The 11624-nt window shown below is 41.4% G+C and overlaps 1 long non-coding RNA gene across 1 annotated transcript; it reads left to right on the top strand.

The window, feature by feature from the left end:
* Positions 1 to 200: 200 nt before the first annotated feature.
* Positions 201 to 7528, top strand: LOC140426928 (uncharacterized). The gene is made up of 2 exons (XR_011948346.1): positions 201 to 273; positions 6963 to 7528. It is a non-coding gene; the product is annotated as an uncharacterized lncRNA (long non-coding RNA).
* Positions 7529 to 11624: the final 4096 nt, after the last annotated feature.

The raw sequence follows: 11624 nt of genomic DNA, 5'->3' as shown, positions 1-11624 counted from the left end.
TGTTTTTCAATTAAATATTTGTTATCTGTTCTGCTTAGTTGGTTTCACCTTCGTGTGTAGTAAATATCCAGGAATTAATAAAGAGGCTAGAAATATCTGAAACAGTGACAAATAGCTGCTGGTTTGATCACTTTTTTTTCCTACTTGTCTTTCACAACCTTCTTGACCTCAACCTTTTGCCTTTTCTTTGCTGTTGAATTCTGCTTGTGTGCCAGGAATGGATGTGCTCAGTGAATAATTCTCCTGGGATAAAACTTTGCTCCTTGCAGCTTAGTAAGTATAAGGAATGATTACTATGGCATTTTCAATATACACTTTAGAGATAAGAAGTCCTTTTACCCTTGATATTTCTGTAGTTCTAGCTGTCAAACCTGCTTAAGAGTATGTTGTGGGAAGAGATGAGTCTCAACATGTAGAACACTCGTTATCTCGATCTGTTGCCTGCCGGTAGTTAATTAGATCCATGCTGTCAAAATCATGTCCCGTATCATAATGTCTTTGCAATTTTAGCTGCAAAGCTTTAATTTACTCTTTTTCTCCTATTCCCAGAGTGATCAATTAAAGTGATAGTGGAGGTTGAGACAATAATGCCATGGTTAAGAGTTGCTACTGAGTTACTGCTTACGACCTAAACAGTTGACTTTGCTGATGTGGCTGAAGTGTGTTTGACTTTAGGCAGTCAGAAGATAACTATGTGGCTGCCTCCCATTTTCAGTCAGGCCAGATCTCACTGCTCTACGAACCTATAGAAAGTATCAGCATCATCGAGCGCAGCAATGATACCCAATCAAGTGTCAGACAGACTGGACTGAGCTGATGAAAAATAGGAGGATTGAAATCACTTACCGATGTTGATATGGAAAATGTAAACCCATATTAACATGGAGAACGAACGTTGTCATAAGTTGGTAAGAATGGATGAGAAATGTCAACTCCTGTCTCATCCGAATTGAGTAACTCTCTGTTAACCCTGCCAGTGTCAATCATCTATAATCCTCAAAGCAGTCTGATTTAAAGAATACAGCTAACTTCTTTTGCTATCATCAATGGTGATGGTGCTTTGGTATTACCCAATTAACCAAATAATACTTGTCGATCATTGTCCCATTTAAACAAAATGAAAATCCTCCAAAGGCCACCATCATGTTGGATACGACAATGCTGGCTGCCTATCATTTAGAGAGCAGCACATACTCAAAATTCCATGTGCTTCCTTGTTAAGATAACTCCTGCATCATTTAAGTAATCAACACTTTGTTAAATGTTTTCAGAACTGGAAGAATTTTAATTCATTTTCAGAATCTATGATAAAAATGCAGGCCTTCAAAGATTTTTTTCCCCCAGCTTGCTTCATGGTGCTGTCTGAGTGTCACGCTTCATTTCCTGATTGGTGTAGGGTGATTAATCACATGACGCGGCACTCTGGTTGTTATAAGTTTTAGTACAGTCAATAATTCTGTTTCCAAGTAGTGCAAACATCGGTGGAATGGGTGGAAGATTCCTTATCACAGTTTATAACTTAAAGACCTCTGTTGTTGCCAGAACAGACAAAGGAATTGATGATAAGTGCCCTTTCAGCCATCCTCATTAACTTAATGGACTTTTGTCCTGAGAATCAGCCCATCTAATACCTCCTGAATTGAATAACAAGGAGAGAAGAGCAGTCCGCATGTCTTGAAAATCTGAAAAGTGCCACTCACTAGGATACTGCTAATAGCTTCTGCTAGGCGTAAAGCTCACTTAAAAAAGAAGGGGTTAAATTTCCCTCTGGGGCAAAGTCGAACTATAAGTGAATAAACTGTCTAATGTCATGAACTACACTGTATATCAACTTGGAACAGTGGTTCGTGGGGGTGTATAGTTTTGGGTTTTGTTTTTTGGAATGATGTGAGGAGTCCGTGAAGTCCCAGGAAGAATAACAATCCCAGTCTTCATATATCAATTATTAGTGACTATTTATTAAATTAATGAAAAGACAAATATACACAAACAGGACTACCATACTGTAGGACAATTAAGCATATGAATCACTAAACACACACAGATTATGTAGAATGCACCCCTTGTTCCAATTTTATCTCCGAACCCTGAATTCCTTAAGGCTTCCACTTTCCCAAACAACATCCAAATTTAAGTAAATATATAAGTCAAATCCAGCTTATAATTGCCATACAGTACAGCACATATAGTCAATTCTGGGAAAGGTCTTTTCCAAGCAGTTATTTAAACCACCTTTATGAGTATTTCTGCATCACCTTCTCTCCAATACTTAGGTGCTAGCCTAAGCACCTGGCTGTTAAATTTCAAAACTCGCTTCTCTGGCTGTTAGATGTAAAGTGCCTCTTTGCTTCATGGATGCTGGCAATTATATGTCATTTTTCTCAACACCTGCATCTCATTTTTTAAAAATCGCATCTCATCATGTTTTGTTACATTTGTTTTACTGCTGTTATTAGGCAGATTTCTATCTGTTGCTGGATAGACCCATGACACCTGTTGCTGAGCAGATCTCATCCTATCATACCTTTTTACATTCGTGTTGCTGCTGTTACTAGGTAGATTCCTACCTGTTGCTGGCAGATCTGTTGCTGGGCAGATCCATGACAGTAGGAAATTAGTTTTGGCAAATTTCTCCCAAGTGCTTGCTCTTGAGTTGTGGGGTAAAACTCATTCTGCATTCCACTGGAAATTAAATCAAGAAGAAATATATTTACTTCTAATCAGACCGAGCAATAGTTTTTGAACAAAAGGTCAGACTGTCCTGCAATCAGTACACTAATTTAAATGTAATGTTCCCACTGTCAGATTCAACCCATGCTCTCAGACCTGACCTTCATTCCAACTCTCTTTCACTGTTGCTATCGAATTAAATATTACCATCAGACCCAACCGTCCCTGTCAGTGGGTGTGCCTCATTAATAACATGAATGAACTGACCTAAAATAACAGCGGTAATTATATTCTGGATGTAGGCTAGGTGCTGTTTGTACAGTTTCCTAGGATATTAAAGGCAGCAAGTCAGGTGGATTAGATTTATAAAAATAAGAAATGACATTCTAGCTGCAGTATAGATTATAAAAGCCAGGAGGTAATGATGAACTTGTGCAAAACCTTTACAAAATCCTAGATAGTACTCTGTGCAATTACGGATGGGCAATAAATGCTGGCCTAGCCAGCAAAGTCCACATCCCGTAAAAATGAATTGAAACAAAATTTGGTTACAGACTACAGGGGCCTTATCAAAGCTTTATTGAGGCTAAAGAGTGGATACAACATAAAAATATTAAGATGCTATCTGGAAAGACAAAATGAAAATAAAAATAAAAAGGAAGGTTTGGAAATCGTTTTCTGTTATAATAACACAGAATGTGATAGAAGTGTTGAAGTTATGAAAGGATGTCAGAGGAGAAGAAGCAGATTATTTTCTGTAGTTGCGTGGTTGAGAATGAGGAGCTGGAGACACAAGGTCCAGAATACTCCTGCCATTGGGATTCTCTTTTCCCGCTGGTGACGCACCCCCAACGGTGGGTTTCCCCGCAGCTTGGGGTGACTTCAATGGGAAATCCCATTGACAAGTGGTGGGAAGTGAGAATCCCACCGCCAGCGAACGGTGCACTGCCGAGAAACACGTGGCTGGAAACCGGAGAATCTAGCCCAAGATGTAATGTAAAACATTTGGAACAGATGACAGGGAAAACGTCGTTACACATAAAGTTGTGCAGAAGCGGAATTTGTTTTCACGATTTGTTGAGGCAGAAACTAAGTCAGAATTAGATTGGATAGTTAAATGAAATAAAATGGTTTGAGAACATTTGCAGTATATAACATATTTCATATTCACTGGCAATTTAATTGGGCTAAGCAGAATCTGGCAGCTGACGCGAAGCCACACCTTACAGTAACATTGAAGACAAATGCTTGGTTAGGTTCTGAAAACAAGAGTCATACCTCATGTCAAGAGCAGAGGCTGTGGTTAGAACAGGGGTCAGATCAAATTGAAGAGCAGCTGTGGTTTTCCAAAGGTTTTGAGACAAATTGACAAAATTCTCTGTTTCAATTCCCTTTTCACTTTTTCCAGTAATTTGTGAGGGAGTTAATAAAATTGAACCAGCCTATCAATCATGGTATCTGATGTGGATTAACATTTGATGCCAAAACATTTCCTATCACTGACCTTGATGAATACAAAACATTGGAGGCTAAATTGGCCAGCATGGAATTCAAGAATGTAAATTATGATGCGTAATTATCCCTGTCCTTTCAAAGTAATGTAGGCAACAAGCAAATTTCATGTGAAGGATCCTGGGATGCAATGCAGAGCTAGTATCTACATGCTTTAATAAGCAGAGGGCCCAATTTCATGCAAGGCGACCATCACTTAAACCCAGCTCTTAAAACCATGTGCGTTCTGGATGCGGAAGGACTGAAATTGTTTGGAATGATTTGAACACCTGGTTAAAGGAACATAATGTATAACATAACATAACAGATATAACATAACAGGTCAGCGAGAGTACCCCCTGCCCTTAATTCCCAGGTTTTAGATGCCTTCACTGCAGGAGTTTCTCAGAGTAGTGTCCATTGTCCAACCCTCTTCAGCTGCTTCATCAACGACATCCCTTCATTATAGGTCAGAAGTGGGGATGTTCGCTGGTGATTGCACATTGTTCAGCACCAACTACAACTACTCCGACACTGAAGCAGTCTGTGCCCATTTGCAGCAAGACCTGGACAACATTCGGGCTTGGGATGCCAAGTGGCAAGTAACAACTTTGCCACACAAGTGTCAGTCAATGAATGTTTAATAAAGGCAAAAGCAATCAGACGAGTAACATAAAGAAGATATTTATTTATAATACGGACTATTTACAAAGGGGCGTGGGTAGACTTCACTGGGTCCTCTCTCTTTATTGGTCGGTTCCTATCTGGCTGACCTTATATATACATGGTAAATAGCCCTGTAGTTAGCAGAGGAGCTCATACTCTTCAAGCCATACGGGGAAAACAATCAAGCCCCCCGTGCTCCGTGCAGGTTATTATCCCGCTCCCCCCAAAAGGGAACGATGAGGATGACAAAGATGAAGAGCGGACGAAGAAGTTAAAAACATCAATAACGAGGAAGACTCAGAAAAAATGCCTCACTAAGTAGTGGGTAACACAGATGCTTTGGCTTTGATACATTGCTGACTGGCGGTGGGACTGGATCAGCCAACGAACCAGACTACCCTCTGAAGGTGGACGAACAACGACGCCTGAGCCAGAGGTTTGTGTCTCCATATTGGAATCAGACGATCAGATATCTTACTGTCGCTGGGTCAAAATTCTGGAACTCCCTGCCTAATAGTACTGTGGGTGTACCTACATCACATGGACTGCAGCGGTTCAAGATGGCAGCTCACCACCATCTTCTCAAGGGGATTTAGGAATGGGCAATAAAAGCTGGCCTAGCCAATGACAGCCACATTTTGAGAATGAATAAAAAAAACTCTGGAGTTATTGATGTAGGAGGTTGACAGGAGGAGTGGCTCTTTTTCCTCACTAGAGGTTCAGCAGATGGTGAATGGCTGCTGTTGCAGTCAGCTCCAATTTCTTATGCCAAAGAAGTCGATGTAGTGACACAAGAAATTTAATGACATAACAGGAGTGATCAAGATTGGTGAATGCATTCTTACATTGTCATATGCCACTAACTGAGCCACAAGCGTCACACTTTGTTCCATTCATCACATTTTCTTCACTCACCGATCAACAGTCAGTGACAACCACAACTCAAACCTTACATTCAAAGCCTCATCTCACCCTGATGCACAGTTAACATTGCTGTACACAACACCAGCTATTCAACTGTGGCTGGCATATCAACCCAAACATGGCACTGCGCTCACTCACAGACTTCCCTTTGTTTTACAAGTTAAGGTGGCCCATAATAGATGGCAGAAGCAGTAACTAACTGGTGAGGGGCAGACACAGCTGCATGCACCAATCCCCATGGAGGGATGGTGGGGATAACTGGAGTGATGGTAACTGAGGATGAGGCCAGTGGAATCACTGAAGTCATTGTGAATGGCATATCCCCACCTAATGCACCTCCTCAAAAGCCACTTCACCCTTATCCTCCAATCTGCTATGGTGTACAAACTGCATGCTACCCCCACCTCTGCCACTCCATTACCTTTGTGTATTTATGCTATTCGATACCAAAGTGTTATTGCGTTTCCTCCTTCACTGACTGGCTTTCTGGAATCAAACACACACTGCTTTCACCTATGCTGAGCTGGTGCAGTCTAAAGAAGGATCTTCCAAATCCAGAGTTGCTCAAAGTCACCTTGCAGGGCCATCTGCAGTCTCCCCCTTCAACGTCAGCAGCTTTCCACCAACCCTGATACAGCCACTCGGTAAAACTGTGTATGAGCATTCTTGTAATCATCAACATAAGGCAATGGAGAAAATTCTAGGTAGCCAGTGCAGAGATCATTAAAGAATTACTTAATTGCTTGATCCTGTACAGTTATATGGGTGCTGAATATGACAGAGGAGAATTAAATGTTTCAGTAACAGGAAAGGCTAAGAAGAACTTGCTACCATCATCAACTGGAGTACCTACTGCAGGCAGTGGAACAGTGGAGCCAAAGGCTTACAGTACAGACAGAAGCCTTTTAATCCACCAATTCTTTGCTCGAGGAATCCAAAAGCAATCCCACTACCTTGCTCTCTCACCATAGCCCATTATCATCCTCCACTTCAAATGATTATCTACTCTTCCCTTAAAAAATACGATTACCTGTGCCTCAATTACTCCAACTTCCTTTGGCAAAACTTTTCAATTTTTAGCACCTCCAGCTGAAGCATATTGGGATGTATTACATTAAAGGTGTCATATAAATGTGTGTGTATATTGAAGTCCTGCTTATGCTTTGCACTAAAGTTAGTTAAATTATTGATATGCCATTCTCTAATTTCAGAAGGATCAATATTCACCTACATGTCGAAGGCTTGCACCTCATATTGTACCCACTTGGAAGATAACTGATTGAAATCTTGTTTGTTGGATTGCATATGGAGAATCTTCGAAAGAACATACTTAATGAAGGACTAACTGTTGTTCTGTAATGTGATCCAGGTACCCAGACGAGGTGTATCTGTGAGGCAGATGCAGCACTTAAGGTTGACTTGAAAGCCACACCTCCAAGTTTCTGTGGCGACATGGAAATCCAAGAAGCTTAAAGTTATAATAGACACCTCAGAAATGAAGTTTAACCCACGCTGAAAGAAACCGAGGATCATTAAAATGATTGGGTAGACTGACCATAGCTGTGCAAGTTGGTGACCCTATCTATTCTCATTAGCGGATTTATATTTTTGCCATGCTGGCTCCCTGTGGGGACAGAATAGGTCGTACCTGGACCCGATTCGTGCCATCGTGTTTCACTGGTATAACATGGAAAATGAATGTTATAAACTGACGACAATATGTGGTATTTGCAATTGTAACAGCGAGAATTAATGATTAAATAAATGAATTAATTCAGCGCTGGTCACTACTGAATCAATGATGTCATAGATCAGAAGGAACCAAAAGTAAATAAAAACAAAACTGGAGAAATAAATGTGCAGTGGTAAATTAACACATTAATATAGCAGAAGACAACACTGAGTTACTGGAGAAGCAGGTGACAGTGAATTCATAAAGCAGTCAATACAACAACAAAGCAATAAATTAATGAAACAATGGGTATTGGTGAATTGATAGATTAATGGAACAGTAGGAACTAGCCAATTAATCAATTCTTAGAGTAGGGGACACACCAACAAATAAATAAATTAGCACTGAAGCAGGTGCCAGTGATTTAATGAAGTAATGGAGCAGCAAGTACACTCGATAAATAAGGACACACCATATCTAAATGAATTAATGAAGCAGCATAAATTGGTAAATTAATGACACCTTCCCACCATAACTGTTGTTACATACTATCCCTGTGGCTACAAAATTATCTATGCCACTTTCACCAGGCAATATCCTGTGAAAGCATTTGGACATTTAAAATATAATTGTTGATTATAAAGGTCTTTTTTTAAAATGAAACTATAATTGTGGTAGCAAACCAAACTAAATTAATAGAGGCTTTCAGTTTTTCTTAAATAAAACTAAATAGTAATTTAAAAAAAAATGATTTCACAGGATATCTGCATTGCTGGCAAGGTCAATATTTTTATTACCCATCCCTAATTGCCCTTGAGAAGGTCATGGTGAGCTACCTTCTTACATTTCTGCAATCCATTTGGTTAATATACACCCGCAGCACTGTTTGGGAGAGAGTTGACCCAGCGACGGTGATGGTGATATACTCCCAAGTCAGGATGTTGTGTAGTTCGGAAGGGAACTTGCAGGTGGTGGTGTTACCCATGCGCCTTCTGCCTTTTGTCTATTTTTATGTGATAACCCTCATGAGGACCATGGGGGAATCGCTGATTGATCTCCCCATGGGCTTCGTAGAATATGAGTTCTTGTGGTGATCGGGCAGAAGCATTTTAGTTTCTCTGCTGTTTGGCCTTTCGCACCTTTTATTCTCTCTGGGGACTGCCATTAGCACTCTTTCCCATGGTTTCTGTGGATATGACTCATCTTTCATTCCCTCACCCTACAGTATAAATATCTCCCACTTTCTATTTCCCTTTTAGCTTTGACAAAGAGTCACCTGGACTCGAAACATTAGCTCTTCTCTCCTTACAGATGCTGCCAGACCTGCTGAGATTTGCCAGCATTTTCTCTTTTGGTTTCAGATTCCAGCATCTGCAGTAATTTGCTTTGAGTGATGTCTATCTCCAGCTAGAATTAGGTGAGTCATCCAGGAAATATGTGATGATTAACACCCATCAGGGTTTTCTGAATATACACATCTGCCATTCAGAAGCTCGTCGGCATGCACCCTTTTTCAACACGTGATGGAGAGTATTCTCCAGGGGCTACCTAAGGTGGCAGTCGACTTAGATGACATACAAATCACAAAAAACAAAGCAGATTCAAGCAGATTCAGGACCCAGAAAGACACCACAATGGCAAAATTGCAAGATATGATCCTCAGTGGTGGAATCCGAGGACACTCAAAGAATGACATGAAGCCCTCCCTCATTAAACGATAAGAGCTGATTTTAGAAGATGGCTTTATTCTGTGGAGAGGCCAAGTAGTCATCGCCGCCCAGGTCGGTGCCCAATCCTGACGTAATTACACAATGAAGACCGCCTCGGGTATACAAGATGAAAATTTTCGCAAGCAGCTATGTCTAGTGACACGGGTTTGGTATAGACATCGAGTGCTCTTTGAGACAGGAGAACCAGAAGCTCCCACCTGAGGAAATGGCCAAGAAGTCCATAGTTACAGGTCCAAGTGGACTTCGTTGGCCTGTTCCTGGGTTTCATGTTCCTTATTATGGTCAATGCCCACACCCATGCAAAGTTAGAAGTACATTTTATGTCCTCTACTATTTCTCAGGCAACAATAGAAAAACTCCAGCAAAGTTTCTGTACTCCTGGCATACCAGAGGTCCTCTTATCCGCTAATGGTGCCCCTTTACCAGTGGAGAATGTCAGGCATTCATGAAGCCTAACGCCATTAAACACATCTGAACAGTGCTGTACCATCCATCATCTAATAGCCTGCACAAACAGGCAGTTCAAACATTCAAAACCAGAATGAAGAAACCGCCTGTTGGTTTCCTGGATACAAAATTGGTCGGTTCTTCTTTGATTAGAGAACCACTCCGCACACAACAACAGGAGTAACACTAGAGCAATTGTTAATGGGATGATCCCTTCACACCAGCTTCAGCCTGTTATTTCCCAACTACGGGGAAGATGGAGTCAAAGCAAGATACCCAGAAAAGGAACTAGAAGACCTGAAAGGACCTTCGATACAGGAGATACCGTCTATGTGCAGAACTTTAGAGATGGTTCCAAATGGATCCCAGGAGTCATGCTGGAAAAGACTGGTCCAGTTTCTTACAAAATCAAAGTCCAAGGGAAGGTCATGAAAAGACATCTGGACCACCTATGAAGCAAGGGATTCCCTCTAGCGGAGACAATTTCAGCAGAGACGATGTCTTTGACACCCATTGCGACCACTTCCGACAAGTGGACTCAGTCAATGGGGACCTGAGAGTCATTCCCTCCCCAAAAATGACGATTCAGAGTATGAAATGTATACTGAGGAGATTGATTCTCCACTGGAGGTCAGCACCGAAGACGACCCTCCACTTGTGGCCCTTTGGCACACAAGGAAGTGACAATCTCCAGTTTGCTTCATGCCCCATGATCTGGCGCCACCTGTCATTGGCACAAGTCCTTGTGCTGACCAACCAAGGAGACCTCATCACTGCGGGAGTGAGGGGGTGATTCAGACTTGAGGCGAAAGGGATGTGATAGCCCTCGCGAGGACCACGGGGGAACCGCTGATTGATCTCCCGTGGGCTTTGTAAATTAAGAGTTCCCATGGTGAGCGGGCATAGGCCCAACCATTTGGGGCCTGTTAGCGGGACCTTTAAATGTAGCTCCCAGATCCGGGCCCGGAGTTCCCGTTAGTCCTAGGCTGGGACATTTGTTTTGTGTGCCGCGGTGACGACTTTATTTTCAGTTTAAAATTAACCAGTTTGGTCTTTAACTCCGTGCCTCCTGGAATTCTTATAATTTACATATTTGAATAATGATTATAAGCCCATGCAGCTCTGTGTGTTTTAAAATTCATTGGTGGTTTAGTCCCTAAGTAAAGGACAGCTAGCATATTGAACATTAGTTGGTAGAGGTAGGGATTAGAATGTGATTAAGGATGGGGTTAAGAGTTCACAAGGGTAAAGGTATTGGGTTGGAATGTTGGTTCCAAAGCCTGATGCAGTAGGATCTAAGCTAAGAGCTAGCTGTAGCACCACAGAAAATGAACATTATGGTACTGATGTATAAGCTGAGGTGTATAATTTGCTGGCCGGGTTGTCACACAACCAAGAAAAACAAGAAGAGTGAATGAGTGACTAGTAGATCATGACCCACAGACTCCAGGTTGGCAAGGGGGTGGTGGGACATCACGGGGAGGGTAACCTACAAATATACAGGGAAGTCCGAGTTGGAAAAGCTCAATTTGGGTATTTAACATCTGTGAAACGGGAGAGATATCCCTAACTTGGTTAAAAATGAAATGGTTGCAAGGCCTGAGGGCTCTTAGGTGACTCCTTCCTCACTACTCGCAGTGGTGGGAGGTCTACCCCGTGACAGGCAAGTGTTTGTAGACACCTCCTTAAACATGTTGAAATGAAATAGTGACATAAAACATGTTACAGGGAGCAAGGTTTGTGGAAAATTCAAGCCTTGATAATTTATGCTATATTCAAGAATTATTTTATGCATAATTGCGAGAAACTGAGCAGAAGTACTTCCAGTGTTTTTGTCTGAAATTCTTGAACACAAATACAGTTTAGTTTGGAGATGCGCATGTCAATATAATTGATGCATATCTTTATGAAAAGCCCACAAAGTGTATCCAAAGATAATCTTGGTTATAGTTCCACTTTGAGATTAACAGAACTCTCAGTTGAACGGTTAAAGTCCTTCACATTATTGCAAAGATCATTAACCT

The sequence above is a fragment of the Scyliorhinus torazame genome, chromosome 7 (assembly GCF_047496885.1).
Source record: "Scyliorhinus torazame isolate Kashiwa2021f chromosome 7, sScyTor2.1, whole genome shotgun sequence".
Classification (NCBI taxonomy): Eukaryota; Metazoa; Chordata; class Chondrichthyes; order Carcharhiniformes; family Scyliorhinidae; genus Scyliorhinus; species Scyliorhinus torazame.
The sequence above is the reverse complement of the archived record's forward strand: the minus strand, read 5'-3'. Positions and strand labels throughout refer to the sequence as shown.